The following is a 16899-nucleotide window of genomic DNA, read 5'->3' as shown; positions in this document are numbered from 1 at the left end:
CACCACCGATACACACAAACACACACTTCCACTCACCCCCGCCATCGGTAACCTTGAGGCATCTTGCGAGCGCGCGCACACAATCTGCCGCTCTCTGTATGTTAGAGGTCACCGACACACTGAGGAGTGTGTGTGTGCATGTCACAATAGTGGTGGGGGGGGGATTGTGAGCGGTGTTTTGCAACAGTTACTGTGAAAATATAATATGATTACTGATTAATAGTTATCCTTTAAAATGTAACTTAGTTACTTTACTGATTACTTGCTTTTAACAGTATCTAAGTTACAGTATCTAAGCTGCCTGTGTATCTTTTTACGCAGGAAGATTACAAAAATAGTGTAACATCCCTGCAGTTGTGTTATTGTTGCAAAGTTTCAATCATAGTTGGTTCCTGTTACCCGAATGCACCGAGTTGGCCTGTGATTGGCTGCGAGTGGAGAATGAGGCGGGTCAGGTGCGATATAGTAACGCGTTAGATTATGTACCCAAATAAATGGTCACATAGGGTAACGTGTTACTGGTGAGTACACAGAACTCTGTGGTGGGCACACATGGTTGTTATTTGACCTGGAGAGTAAATGTCCTGCTTTATGTTTGATTTTTTGTTTTGTTTTGTTTTGTTTTTACAGGTTTTGCAGCAGCACAGAATCAACTTTGGAAGTAAGCACAAAATAATTTTTGATCAACTCAATTATCAGAATGTGATTTTAGAACACAGCACATCTAAAGCTGAAATGGGACATGAAATTAAACTTGAGGTCTTTAAAGGTGAAAGACTTACATTTTTTCTGATCTTCTTCACAGTTGTCATCTGGGTTATTCTCGTGGAGGTCAAAGCTTCTTCCAGCCCGCACAGGTCACTCCTGCAGGTAATCACACCGACCCAGAGGATGCTACAGTAACGTGATAAATCCCACATGTGCACATGTAGAACATGCAACTTCCTACAGAAATCCCTCAGCTCAGAGTCGAGCCCTTCTTGCTGTGAGACGACAATTGTTAAATCCATGACATGAAATTAGCAATGTTGTCTTCCCTTGTTCTCAAGCCATCTGCTCCCATTGTCATGTGTTCATGATCTCTCCTCTCCAGATCTCCAGTCCAGGCTTCAGCACCTCCTGTTTACCTGTCCGTGTTTGTTTACGACCATCAGCTGTCCAGTGACCTTACAAAGGTAATGCAGTGTCCATCACACACACACACACACACACACACACACACACACACACACACACACACACACACACACACACACACACACACACACACACACACACCACACACACACACACACACACACTTCACACAGTCTGAGGTTTGTCAGGAGAAGCTGATAAATGTTTACGTCATACATTTTAAAAAGGCAATTGAGGCTTAAAGAAGATGTAAGTTGTTTTGCTTTCCATTAGCTTCCTCCACAGAAAACAATCAAAAAGGACCCATTTACATTTTATGGATATGATTTGAGTATTTGTTCTTTGGATTTATGTTTCCCTTCCTGCTGCGATTGCCCTCTAATTTGCTCTCTAATGCATCTTCTCATGGCTTTGCTTCTCGTCACGTTAAGCATTTTAAACTGAAACCGTGGCATCGCATTTGTTACCTGCTATTTTGCCTGTGTGACCATTTCAATACTCAAATAGTTTAATTGCCTTTTAGTGCTTGTATAACTGTGAGCCTGCAGTGAAGCCTGACTCCATGGTCACAGCAAATTCAGCCCACGAGCAAACATGAAATTTCAATTAGGGGGAGAAAATCAGGGAGTGTGGAGCTGTCACTCAGCAGCTGTGACAACTTTGGCATTGTTTCATCAGACAATTCGCTGTTGTTGTTTTTTTTTTCTCCGAATAATATTTCATTTTCTAAAAACATTACAGCCACAATGAAAATCCAGATAACCCACAAATGACCATACTTCCTAATTACTAAAGTTATGTCGACTCCATACAAAAAGAAAAATTTATATTGGACAAAATTACTGGCAACTGCTTGCCCAGTTGTTATTGCACTACTGAAATATCTACACATCCTCACATGGTGGCAACACAATAGGTGGATTTTCACTGCCTCCCACATGTTTCTAGATGAAGATGTCCACACATAAATTATGAAGGGGGGGGGAGTCTTGAGGAGTTCTAGGAAAAGGTTTGCCGATTTTTGTATCATCAGAGTTGCAATAAGGAGTACAAGGTTGTTCAGCATTTTCTAATGATCTTTCTTTGATGAAGATACACAAAAATGAATGTAAATTACTTTGTTCGTGACATCACTTTAAATACATGTGTGTAAATTAGGATTCTGATCTGTGGTTGCTGAGGATGGGTAGACCGATTAGGACTCTTTGAATCAAAAGTTTAACTGTCGGGCTTTTCATTTTTGGATTGTTGCCTTATCCTCGTTTTCCTTAATGCAAATTGAACCAACTGTTGTATTCGGAACATCAGCAAGAGATGACGACCCGCTTCTTTCAAGCAAAGTCCTGCCAACCACATCATTGTCAGCGTTTCTGACGATTCTGTGTACCTCATTTTCATAAGGTTGCAGTGCGAACATGAAACTCAAAAATTATATATTTCGCTTGTAACATTGTCGTGTAAACAAGGCCTTACTGTCAACTCTTCTGTAGAACTGATGAGTAACCCAAATATGTATGTATAGAAGAACTAACATAAACATTGCCTGCTGTGTCAATAACCCATAAATCACATTGACATTGCCTGCAGAAATCCTGTTCTCATATTTACACACACACATATATATATATATATATATATATATATATATATATATATATATATATATATATATATATATATATATATATTTTTTTTTTTTTTTTTTTTTTTTTTTTTTTTTGCAATGACCTCTTTATTTTATTTTGAGAAGATATTTAGCTCACTGTTTGAATAAGACCACAAACAAAAATATCACATGCCTGTAATGTTAAAAATACAAGCGGAACATCAATTTGTCGTTCAACCAAGGTCACGAAAGGGTTAACCTTTTTACTTTTGTTATATAAAAAAAACATTCATGCTTCGATCAATCAAACATGTTTTTATTCCCTCTTTTTATTGCGGAGCACTAAACCTCAGCTGAACCTGCGCTCTACTGGGTGGTATTTTTCCAAGAGGCCGGCACTAAATCCGACGTGTATGTTACATAAACACTCGTGAAATAAACACTTTGGGGTGGCGTGGACGGCCAGACTTGTTCCTCAAACAAAGTCATTACTGTGTTTGTAGACACATTAATAAAGTGCCTCTCAGATGTAATTTCATGGCACTTTGTACATAACCAAACACGGTTTGAGGGCTTGTTTGGCTTCAGTTTAGCCTCTCGGGCTCCAGCCGGGCTGCACACTGATTGTGAGCGTCCAACAAATAGTTACATTACTTTGAAACATGGTCAACGTCTGACTGAAGCTTTCTGAAACAAGGAGCGATGTGGGGAGCCTTCATCTGGGAGCAGTTAACCAAACTGTTGTGTTGAACGTATGTAGATGAAAGACCTTTGGGACATGGGCAATATCCTTATTTTGGAATAGTTGAAAGCTTTTCTGTTCCTGTCACCACTGTGTGTGTGCGTGTGTGTGTGTGTGTGTGTGTGTCCCTTCCTCAGATTCTCCATACACCCGTGAGGAGCTTTCGGCCATATATACATGCACATCTTGCAGCCAGTCGCTGCGATGGGACCAGCCTGACATGAGCAATTATAATCTTCCCAAAAATACATCTCCCTAGTTATTCAATCCCTGTCCGAGCTAATAGGCTCTGTAGTTGAGGATTTGCGTTCAAATCGTTCGAGGGATGGAGGCAGTGAAGGGATCGGGATGGAGAAAGTGGGTAAATGACTGTTTGTGTCTAATCCTGAGCTCGCGATTCACAGTCAACACTGTGGAAGTCTTTGTTCGCTTACGGCAGCGCTCTCCATTCCTTCTTCACTGACTCTCATCATTCAGATTGTTGAGACACTGAGTGATTTTCAGTCTTGCTCCGTCAGGTTTTGTTCCCAGATGGACTCCTTAAAAAAAAAAAAAAAAAACAGCTTAAAAAAAAAAAATGTGTGAATCGGAGGAACAATTTTACCCGAATGTGTCACGACAAAACACACGACTAAACGCTACAAAAGAAGACTTATGTGAGGAGGAAAAGGGTTGAGTTTAAAAAAAAAAAAAAAAGGAGCTTCTTTTTTTTTTAAGACGAACACACAAGGACAGCTGAGCTCACAGGAGAATGAAAGATGAAGAAAAGTGGCATGGAAAGGATATTGCACACAGTTGGGCTCCCGATCTATTATCTGTGCAGCTTTCATTAGTTTTATGAAGAATTCATGCAAAGAGCAGTAATAAATCATCGTGTGGATTTAATGTGATGTCACTTCTGAAGTTATGAGCTATCTTTTCTTCGTTAAGTGGCACCTCATTTTGAGAAAACGTACACCCACCCACTTTCTTTTAAAGTAATTTTAAAGTGTCAGAAAAGACGATCACAATATCCAACTATATGTTTTTTTTGTTTTTTTGTTTTATTCTCAGTTTTTCTTCCTCACTTTTCAATAGTTTTAATATAACTCAACACATGCAATATCTGCGGATACCTTAAATTCTTAATAAGATTTATGAGTGAACTTTGAGTCTGGTTGTATGTTGATGTTGAGTTTGTCTTTCACTCAAATATTGGATCTTCTAGACTCCAGATTTTTGTCCATGGAGTTGAACGAAGTAATTCCGATGGCTGAGGGAAAAGCTATGACTCAGTTTGTATTATTTGTGATTATATTTATTTTAAGGTGCACCATCAAAACACAGGATGTGCATCACTGAAAGCACCAGAACGTCAAGAAAAAGCCTGAGAAATTAGTGACTGTGGAGATTTATAACACACACACACACACACACACACACACACACACACACACACACACACACACACACACACACACACACACACACACACACACACACACACACACACACACACACACACACACTTTCTGTGTTAACTTTGTTCTGGGTTGGCCATACTGTCCAGGATGAACCCTGCCCTTTAGGCAGTATCACCAGGATTACCCCCTGAGAGTCTGCAATACCACCTTGAATGAACAGGGCGTGGATAAGGATGCGAATGAATGAGTGACTCTTCCCTTTATCGCCCATCCTATTAGAGTTTAGTTGATTTTGCAAACTCAGAGAGCGCTCGTTCAGAGAATGAACATGTGATTAAACCGCTTGTTGAAGGTCACTCATCCAAGAGTTGAGGTTGCAGGTCAGAGTTTGTAAAACCTTCTTTGTGGAGCATACTTCTAAGCCACATCTTGGACGTTCATAATTCTCCAGATGGCCAGTTGGCCTCTCGACGACGATGAGCGCCATGTGCTGGAACAGAAAAGAGGTGGACAGATTCTCTCCCAAAGCCCGTTATATCCTCCAGAAGGCTGTCATGGTGCAAAAAGGCCGGAGAGGAAGAGCTGGAGACACTGAGGGGGTTGTATATCAGGTCAGAAGCTGATATACAACCAAATGCCACCCTCCTTCCACTGTCCATCTGTCTCATTGTAGCCCTCTCTGTAACTATCCTTTTTTTTCTCTGTAGTTTGCAAATGATTAACAGAAAATGTTGTATTTGATCAATCTTACTGTTTATCCAGTGTCTACGAGGGTCATAAGATTAGCGCCTCATGTGTTGGCCGAGAAAGTGTTTGGAAAGTGAGTTGGGAATGAGAGGAAGAGTTAAATATGGATCAAGGAGTTAAAAAGGATGAAGAGTGCCACAGGATGAGGATTAGCGATTGTTTTCCTATCGCTGGTTTGGTTTGTTCCCAGTTTTTTGTTGCTCTGTGAGTTTGTTGGTTTTTGACAGACAGTGTTTGTCTTCACAAAGGCCATAAAATTATTAATCCCTGCAGTGTATGTAGTAGTTACAATATTTCATGATTTTGGACCAAGTTTTCCTCCAGAAGATTTCAGTAATTATTGTTTTATTCCATATTAAACATAAATTTATGTCCAACTGTGATTTTAATAATCAAGTCTTAGTTTAAAGCTCATGCCACTGCTGCCTTTGCATACATCATTAGCTTTGTTTTGCAGACTTTCAAATGTAATAACAGACACTGCCATCCTTTTAGCCTCGGTTTTCCTGTGTTTGTGCCTTCTTTATCAGAGAAATCTGTTAGAATCATAGATGTAAACATATTATTGACTTATATAGTATGATGGGAGGGTTGATGCTGCATAACTTTATGCCTTCCATGGCCATAAAGTGAAGCATTCTACATGTTTTACCGTCTGCTCAATGTTTTGGATTTTTTTTTGTATCTCTCTTTCTGTCATTCACACCAGACTTTCACCTCAACTGCATACAGTGGATGCAATCTGGTATACATATCATTTGAACAGACAGACGTATGGACTTTTATAGTTACAATATAGGACATTCCTATGTTAAAGTGTCCGAATACTAAATATATATATGTATCTGGTTGGTTTACAATGGTGTCAACAGTCAGGACAGTTTACCTGTGGGAGAAAAGTTCAGCTCAACTTTCAACAGTGTTTTACAAAGTGCATTGCTGTCTGAAATGATCTGATGGAGAGGGTGTTCAGTATTTTCCTGGGCTGATGATACTCTGTTCTCCACTACATGCCGAGGTGTTTACAAGTGGCACCTTCCTGACCAGTTTGTCCAGTCTGTTGGTGCTGTTGGCTCCATAGCTCTCGACTGTAATGTGCAGAGGAGCTGGCAGAGGGCCAAGATATCCAACATCTTACAGTGTACGTTGAATATTAGCTTCCCGAGGAAAGACCAAGAAGTCACATTTCATTGTCTTCGAAAATGCAGATTAAATATTTACTAAATTGGAAACCATTCTCAGTGCATGGCACGTATACAGAAACACTGGGACTCTCAATGTAACAGACGTCTACTCTGAAAAAGTTGTCATTACTTTTAAAGGAGTCCACTCATTAGCTACAATAATGTAGATGGCACTAAATCTCAATTTGTTCTTTTCTAATCCAGTGGATAAAGAGCAGGAGACACTTCAAAACGTAGCTAAGTGAAAACTAAACAATCGACATGGAAGAGCACTCAAGTTGTCGAGACGAGATTAGTGTGGTGTTTGAGGTAAGGATATCATTTTTGTTGTGACATTCTTGATGTGGATCAAGTGTAAGCTCCATGTGCGTTCTTTGGTATGATAGGATTTAGTGACAAGGGGCTTTTTGGTGAATTTGGGTGAAAGTGGCGACAAAGCCGCTTGGTTTGTGCCAAACCACGTTTTGGTACGTGCTGCGATGAAAGACCTGCTGGCAGTGGCCGCAACTTTTTTCTCATGGAAACTGATGTGGAACTAATCCACGGAGCCGAGAAGCATTTTGAAGCCGAGTGAGCTCCAGAAAAGTTTTTTTTTTTTTTTTTTAACCATGTTGATCTCTCTCACACACACACACACACACACACACACACACACACACACACACACACACACACACACACACACACACACACACACACACACATACACACACACACACACACACACACACACACACACACACACACACACACACACACGGAGCATTGTTTCCATGGAGAGACATTTCACACACGGCGGTCACAAAAGAATTAAAAGTGTGAGATTTGCAACAAGCATTTAAGAGCACTGATGATACCCAGAAACAATTTTTATAGTCAACGGGGACTTAATTAATTTTCCAGAATGTGGCGTCCGTTGCAGCTCTGCTTTGTGAGCCGAGTCAGAAATGCAAATAAGCTAACAAGCAAAGTGTGACATTATTCTCCTTGTCATTTCATTTTAAGCTCGGTAGCAATTGTGATTTGTTCATTATTCACTTCAGTGAATATTGTAATGTGATAAAGGTCTGTCTGGCTGACCAAATCGTTGAGAGAGAGAGAGAGAAAGACACACACATACACTATAGGAGGCACTTGAAAGTAAACTCTTTGCAAGAGAATATATTACCCCCCCCCAAAGAAAAGTGTTGAAAATGAATTTCAAACATTGTTGCTGTATTTTGTAAACAGAGCATGTTTGAGTGTTTGCTCCACGAACTGACGCAGTTGCCACTGATGACTTTTGCAAAATATCTGTGCAGAGGCTGAAAGAAATGAAGTGGTTTGTAGTCCAAGGGAACAGTCATCAATCTGTTGTGGGGCACGCACACAGCCGCGCTAGTTTATGAGTGTCAACACGCATCGGTACGATTCCTCGCAAGCTTTCGCCGCAAATACTTGACGTTGCATTTACACACAGGCGCGGCAGAGAGTGTCCAGAGAGTCAGGGACGACAGGAGGGAGGATAAACAGGTCTGACAGGTATGCTAACACCAACTATTCCAGCTCAAACCAGACCTTCTTTTATTCCCACTTATGTCATTCTGCAGTCTCTCTGAGGATACTTAATAGATTTCTATTCATAGCTCCTGAAGAGCTTTTTGTTCTTCTACTTTGTTACTCATGCAAACATTGTTAGGTTTGGGAGGTTTTTTTTTTCTTGAAATGAAAACAATAACAATACCGGAGGTGTTTACCAACACGCAGATTTTCAAATGTTTTTCTTGTTTGGAAGAAGAGGGTTTTTTTAATTGGAAATTACACACAAAACTGCCTGTTAATTTGTTATAGTTGCTGAATCCTTCTTTCAAGCTTTTGTCATGTTTCTCTAATGATTCTGAAATTAGTCGTTGTTTTTCTTAGACAGGAGTTGGAAAAGTGTCACCTTTTAATTTTAATTTTTCATGTGTTTTAAATCAAATACAAAGAAGTCTGCCATAGACTGTGCCTACTGTAATTGGTATGCATCCTTACAAATCAATACTGTTTCATGCAACTTACTGTTGAGGAGCAGTGGAGTGTTTTTGTATCAGAAGAAGACACAAGAGAACATCCAAACTCCACTATGGCTGAAATTGAACAGGGTAAACCAAAACACCTGTGACAAACATACACAAACCTAATTCCACTGTGTCTACCTCCATAAGCCCGCGATGTGTATTTAAGAGAAACCATTCCATGTGTGCAGCGATCAAGTGAATTTAATGGATCTTCTCAGGAGGAGTTCTGGACCCTGTTCAAACATGGAACACACAGCTCTCATACCCTCAGAGATCAGCCACAAATCTCCCCCCATCCAGGTATTTCACACATAAAGACACGTCAACGGAACATGTCTACACATAGACGCCAGCGAAAAACACACGTCCACATAGAAGAATCTGTGTGTTCGCTCAAATCTAAACACAAACGCGTGAGAAATGGTTTTCACCTGGCCTGGATTGAGTTTCAGCCTCTCAGCCGCAAGAGTTTATTTGCTGCTTAAAACGTTGCCACAGAGGGAGTTTCCCTGCGCACTCCAAAGTACTGGATTCCAGCACACGCACACACACACACACACACACACACACACACACACACACACACACACACACACACACACACACACACACACACACACACACACACACACACACACACACACACACACACACACACACACACACACACACACACACACACTCTTTTCCATCCCTCTGTCTCCTTCAAGCCAATCTCTCTCCTTCCTGCATGCACCCTCCACCTTCCCGTCTCTCTCTCTCTCTCTCTCTCTCTCTCTCTCTCTCTCTCTCTCTCTCTCTCTCTCTCTCTCTCATCTCTTCCTCCCTCTCTTGCTCCTTCACTCACTGCTTCTCTTGCACCCGCCGACGCCCACACACTCCAGTAGGTGTAACGTTACGACGCAGCCCGTTAACATTCCCGGGCCACAGGCCACTGAAGCTTTCCAGATTGTTCTGTTTAGAGCAGCGCTGCCACAGAGGAGATGAGGGATGGAGCGTGTGTGTGTGTGTGTGTGTGTGTGTGTGTGTGTGTGTGTGTGTGTGTGTGTGTGTGTGTGTGTGTGTGTGTGTGTGTGTGTGTGTGTGTGTGTGTGTGTGTGTGTGTGTGTGTGTGTGCAAGTGCACAAGGTTGTACGCGAAGGATCCATCCGCAGACAGAAATAGAGTGAGTCCCGTACACGTCTGAGTATATTCAAATACACACACGTGTACTTACTGAACATCCCGCAGAAGGACCCTCAGCTTTCTGTATCTCATTACACCGTTGAAATGTCAGCCTCGTTAAAGTGGCCTATTTGACTTAATTGAGAAGCAGAGTGTAAATAAATGCTTCAGTCCAGTTTGTTTTCACTGGTCTCTCTAGCACTCGGCTCTCGTTCCAAACCAATTTATCAAAGAACCCTTCACTGGCTTTCTCGCTTCCTTCTTTTCATCTTTTGCCTCCAGTCCCTCCTTTCATTTACACCTCCTCACAGTCATTCTCAGTACGACATGTCTTCATTCTTCCTTTTACACATCCACTCTCAAAAATGGTGTATGCGGTGTTCTGGGTTTAAATTGGTCCAATACTCTGAGAGGGATAAATACTTCGACCTTTTAGTAGTGATGGGTTTTAATTTTGATCTGGTACCCATTGAAACCAAAGCTGGTACCTCCTAAACCAATTCTTATTTTTAAGTATTATTGCTTTTTTCAGAGTTTCAAAAAAAAAAAAAAATGTTATGCTATTTGTCATCCTCAGCTTACAACTACATTGGTGATTTTAGTTATTTAATTAATTGATGTCACATTGTTTGAGTTCTCCAAGTTGCTTTTCTATGGTTCTTGTCTGATGAAGAAAATGACCTAAAATTGACTAAACAGACACATTATGTATTACTAGGGTCTTTGTCTAGTTCAGTCCCTCAAGGCGCTCTCGCCTCCCACTCTGCATGAGCAGTTTATACCTGTTCGCGATTTTGGACTCTGTGCTTAGTTTTCTCCATAGGCTTTACCCATAGTCTTTCCCTGCTGATCCCAGTGGGAGCGCCTGGGCTACTTGACCTCCATGCACGCAGGGATGAACACCACCTCAAGGTCTGGCTCCAGAGGTCCTCCTCTTGACCCTGATCCAGATAAATGAAACAATTTGTTGTATCAGAGTGGGTTTTCACTCAAGACATGTCGGCCTTGGGAAATACTATCAGATGCACATCGCTCCCAATGTCACAGATGTGGAGATTGCCACTCCATTCAAGTCCTTCCACCCTGACAAGGCCACGGTCCAGTGATGGAACTGTTGAGGCGAAGAGGATCAAAGTTCTCTGTTTACTGCCCCATCTTCACCCCGCCATCAACCTTGATCATGACCAAAGAAAGGAAGTGGCTAAGTTTCCTCCACTGCATGGCGGTTGTCACTCTGTGATAATCAACCATTAGGGAGAGCTGGTTCTCCACACTGAGACAACCCAGCAGAGGCGATTGGGGCATCTGATTCGAAGGCTCCTTGTTAGAGGTAGACAGGGTTCAGACAACTGAGAGAAGGTATTCAGACTCCATCTCTGTTGGCTTGGGAGTAGTCTGGCTGAGCTACAAAAGTCACTATCCATAATGCAATCGTAAAACTGATAATCCTGACATCAGTTGTTAGTATATACCTTTCAGAACATCACACCTCGTCTGTAATCTCACCAGTCAATGGTGTCCAGTATATAGACACAAATACTTCTCCATGCAAATTTAAAATTATCCAGTAATTTGAACTGAAAGTGGGTGACTAGAATTGTCCATTAGGAATTGGCCTTTCGAACACGTAGCATCTCAAAGGTTTTCAGCTTCCAGTATGAAGCTGCTCAAACTCTAAATATAGCTTCAAAACCCATCCGCTCGCTCTTTATAGCAGGTTTAAGACTTTCTTATCATGTCAGCATTCTCATTTAAAGCACGAAAGTGCTAACTATGCTCCAGTGTCCCCGAACAAAGTGTTGTTGTTTTTTTGTTTTTTTTTTATGTATTTGGAATTGATGACACAAACACGAGCCACAAGGCAAACTTTCCCAAAATCCTGCGGGCTATTTTATAACACATGTTGCTGTTTTGAAGATATTTCCAAGCACTCGGAAAAGAAAAAAAATCAACAAAAATATATGCTACTTCTCGACCCTCGATCCTTCTCATTGACTCTTTTTGCTGCTGCTCTGTTTACTCCACTCGAATTACTCTCTGTCGCTCAGACACACACTGAACCTTTCTCTGTCTCACACAACGCTCGCAGTCAAGCAAAGGACACACGAGGAAACGCTTGATCGCTCGCTCGCTTCTGCCATGCACAGACCAACTCGTTGACCCGTGCTACCTCGCGGCCTGACAAGGAAACGCGGCCTCCGCGCACCCTTGAACACACACATACACAAACACACACACACACACATCCGCTCACTTACATGCAGGCGCAAATGTCACACTCTAAATCCTCTCATTTCCTCTTTCCTGTAGCTGGTCAGTCAGGCATGCGTGACACTTTGAGAGTATCGATAGCAGGGGGCAGGTTTGGCGGCCCCTGCCAGACACACATACACACACCGAAGGCCACAAGCCACTCAAAGCAAATGTATGCACACAAGTCCACATGCTCACGGCCCCGTGGGTGCTGGAGCTGAGGTTCAAGTCCTGCCCAGTAACCCTTAGCAGATACCACAGCCTGGACCAGGTGTGTGTGTGTGTGTGTTGTTCCTGGATGGCTAACGGTGCATTTCATAGCCAGGTGATAATGAGGCCCTAGTTGACCACACTGCTGTGTCACTGCAGGGTTTTCTGTGTGTGTGCATGTTTGTCCAGACAGGCTATGGGCTGTTGCTCTTTACTGAACCCCTCTTTGCTCCCCAGACAGTCGTCATCACCCGCGGAGGGTCTGTCTCCCCTCTTTGTCTCGCTTTGATTCAGATGAGTGACTCCATGTCCGAGCACACATTTGTATTCTTTCTGTAATTTATTGTATTTTTAACTCCAAAGTTATTTGAGCAGCATTAAAAAGCTAAATGTTTATTTTTGCTGGGGGGTTTTTTTTTTTCCAAAATTTATGATGATGGGAATAAGTGTTCCTCCCTCAAAGCACTTAAACCAGATGAAAAAAACAACACAGTTAACTTTCGGGTTATAAATTCATGATTTTAAGCTTCTTGTCGTAGTAATGTTGACATTTAATCGTTCATCTTTTTTTTTCATTAACCATTTGGGTTTTATTTAGGCGTAAAGAATCTAATGTACAATCCAGTGAGTTCCCAGAAGATTTGATAATCACTGTGATGCTAACCTGATATTTACATCTTCACGTGTTCATATATGATATAGCACCACGCTGACCTACCTCACATGAGCTGCCTTCTGATTGATCGTCCCACACTGAAACAAATAAATGCTCCCAGCGGCGCATCACAAGCACACATTTACATAAAGGTTGAGTGATCCAGTGCGCTCAAGTGAAATTAATATGTTTTAAATGTCACACACATACACACTGATTGCTGTGTGGACCAGAACAACCTTGTTATCCCCTCCTCTCAAACACATGCTGCATGGATACGTGTTGCTCTAAACACAACCTCCCACACTGTGTTGCTCCCATACCAACATATTTCTCTTCACACTATAATAGTTTTAGTCTCTCATTTTCTTTGCACCAGTGTTGTACTTGTTTATTATTTATCTGCTCTCTTATTTAAATCCACTACTGTTTATGTTTGCTGGTAAATATATTCTGCGTATGAGAAACAAAGGCACTGTCTTGTGTGTATGATTCAATATCCGTTGGAGATTTATTGACATCCTGCCTCCAGTTCTTTGGATATGTGTTTGCGTTTCAGTTCCAGTTGAAATCGTCAGGTTGGCAACAAACACAATTTTCCTTTAAAATTAATAAGAAACCTTCAACCTCTTTCCTATGCTTTCACCATAATTCAAACATTGTGTTATCCATCTATTCAGTTTGCTTCTTTACGTCACTCTCTTCAACTGCAGCATTTTGCATCTTCATGTCTTGCAAAAACCTGCACTGCCACTTTTCTTTCCTAATTCGACATAACTAAAAAGTTATTTCTCTTTTTGTTATGTTTCCAAATCTTAAAGATGCCCAGATTTGGTGGTTTCAGGGTTTTTATACATGTGACGATCAGTCTTGAAGTTGCACTCTTAGAAAATGGATCCTGTTTGGAAAGATCATATGTTATTAATGACATGTATGCCATCCAATTCATAGTTAACTAACTACACGTATCAAGAGCTGTGGGGACCTGGGGAGCTGATGGGGGTCTCAGGTTTTGCTCAGGGATCCGCAGTGTTAATCTGTCAGAAATATGAATTGAACCAGCAGACATCCATCTCAGACCACTTTCCTGTGGCCAGCCATCAACCACAGCCAATCACAGCTGGGAACATTTCAGGGGTACCAGTAATTGACTGACACACTGGTGGTCCATGGTGGCGTTACCACACTGTCCTTCTCTTTAACCTGGCCGGGCTGGTTTGTGTGTACAGAGATCAGCTGAACACGAAACCTTTCTGAAATGAAAATGATGCTGTTTTCACTCCCATCTTTGTCGTGTAAATGGAGCCTGAACCCGTTAAAGCCACTGTCAACAGATTGAGTGAAACAATAAATGTGTAGCAGAGAGTTATTCATTATATTCATAGATAATACCAGTAAAGACATCAAGGTGACAACAGATCAATTTTGGGGCATGAATACGTCTGCCCCAGCCTGACGGAGGATTAGAAGGAACCTGCTGCACATGCTTGTGTCTCATGTCTCACTTACAACATTTTGTTTTCCACTGTAGCTCATTTCATTGGTTGGGTTTGGCTTGGTTCATTTTAACCTATATAATCATGACTTTATCTCATAAATGTCTTATCGAGTCCTCTGATTGTCATTGTTCATCTTCCTTCCATAATCCGAAGACAAGGTTGATAATGGCTGTTTAACATTAAAGATAGTTCATAAGTCGACACCCGTTCACTCCTTGAAGAGTAAATTTGTTGAAGACTCTTGCTGAAAAGCAATGGATAGGATTAACTAGACCACTATCAATGCTGTAAACGTCTGACTCACAACCTTTTCTTAACTTTGACTGCCACACTCAAAATCACATCCATGAAGGGCTTCAGATCTCCTGCCTGGTGCTTGATTTGTAACGCCATAGTGAATTCATACCCTGTGGACAGACACACACTATCACACTATCACAACACACAAAACGTGGAACCAACCATCCATCTTCTATACCGCTTAATCCTGTTCAGGGGCGCTGGAGCCGATCACAGCTAACCATGAGCGAGAGCAGAATACACCTGGACAGGTCACCAGTCTTTCCACAATGTACAACCAACACACGCTCATATTCGTGCACAGGAGCAATTTAGGATCACCAATTAACCTCGTATACATGTGACTGTGGGAAGAAACTGGAGTAGCCAGGTTAAACTCACGCACACACTGGGACAATAAGCAAACCTCACACAGAAACCGCTGTGAGACAAGAGCAATAACCACTGCTCTACTGTGCCAAAACCAGAAAACTGAAACTCTTGTTAATTCTGACAGCTTGAGGCATATCAGTGGACACCTCCATAACTTTTGGTGCACTACCAAGGGATTTCAGACCAAACTGCAAATGATTCTTTGATCCTTGTTTAATGAAGTTTGACAGAAAAATCCATGACAAAATTTTAAACTCATCACTAAATTGGAGCAACTTTTTCATATTTCTATCAAATTTGTGTGTGATTAGTGATGCCGTGCATGATCTGGAGCACATAAAATGTGATTTATATATAGGTTCTATCTACTATATGTGATAGTTGGCATTATCATCTCATTCTGCTCACGCACAAGAAGCACCCCCTAATGTTATAGATGGGCAGCTGTTTATGTGCTCATCCAACATCTGCACATGGCTAAAGGAAGATACCACATTAACTGAATGACCACATTGATATTATTTTTCCTGTGTGTGTGTGTGTGTTTTTTTTTTTTTGTAGTTGGCATTGCTCTGTGTATGATGGACCAGTGTTTCACATGCTGCGTGGGTGGACAGGAAGCCTGATACTATAAACTGAATGTGAACATTAGCGGGGGTTCGGAGGGCTGTGTGTTTGTTTGTGCGGCTCGGGCAGATTACTGATTTGTCTGATTTGCGTGTGTTTAGGGTCTTGCATGCATGCGTTTCTGTATGTGTTTAATAAATGAGGAAGGGCAACAAAGGTTGAGTGCAGCGCTTACTCCCCAGCTGGCTTGGTTGTATCATAGCAACTCCACATGAATAATAATCATAAACACACACACACACACACACACACACACACACACACACACACACACACACACACACACACACACACACACACACACACACACACACACACACACACACACACACACACACACACACACAGTAATGAGCCATTCTTCTCCCGCTACTCTGCTTAATCTCGCTCAGCTGTTTTTACTCTACACTGAGAGTCGACATTCATTGAGTTTGACTGAACTCAAATAAAGATTCAGAATTTCATTGATTTTGGCATTGTGGCCTCAATGCATCACATGAAACAAGATCAAAACAAAAAGGACAAAAAAAAACATTAAAAAAAGGATTTTATTATTGCCACCAGTCATTGGGATCACCGCCATGACCTTAAGTCAGATAAGTTACACAATCAGTATCTACATTGTTAAAATGTCACACAATGACTCAATTATCTCCACAAATTTAACAGACAGGTTTCACTCATCATGGTCCTGTCAATGTATTGTTTCATTCATTTTCAAGTCAGAAAATTGATTCTGAAAGTGTGATGTCTTTTCTTGGAGACTATACATTCACTCTAAGATTGTAGTGGGACGTTTGAGGGCCTCAGACTAATGTGAACTCTCCTGAGTGGCAGTGTATTTGGAGGTTAGCATTAGCAGTAGATGCTTTGAGAGCCTCAATATTTCCTTTACCTTTTGCACCTTTACCTTTATGACTGTTCACACATTCAACAACATTTCACTGGAAATCAATACATC

This window comes from Blennius ocellaris (genome assembly GCF_963422515.1).
Source record: "Blennius ocellaris genome assembly, chromosome: 6".
Taxonomy (NCBI): domain Eukaryota; kingdom Metazoa; phylum Chordata; class Actinopteri; order Blenniiformes; family Blenniidae; genus Blennius; species Blennius ocellaris.
This window is presented reverse-complemented; position numbering follows the sequence as displayed.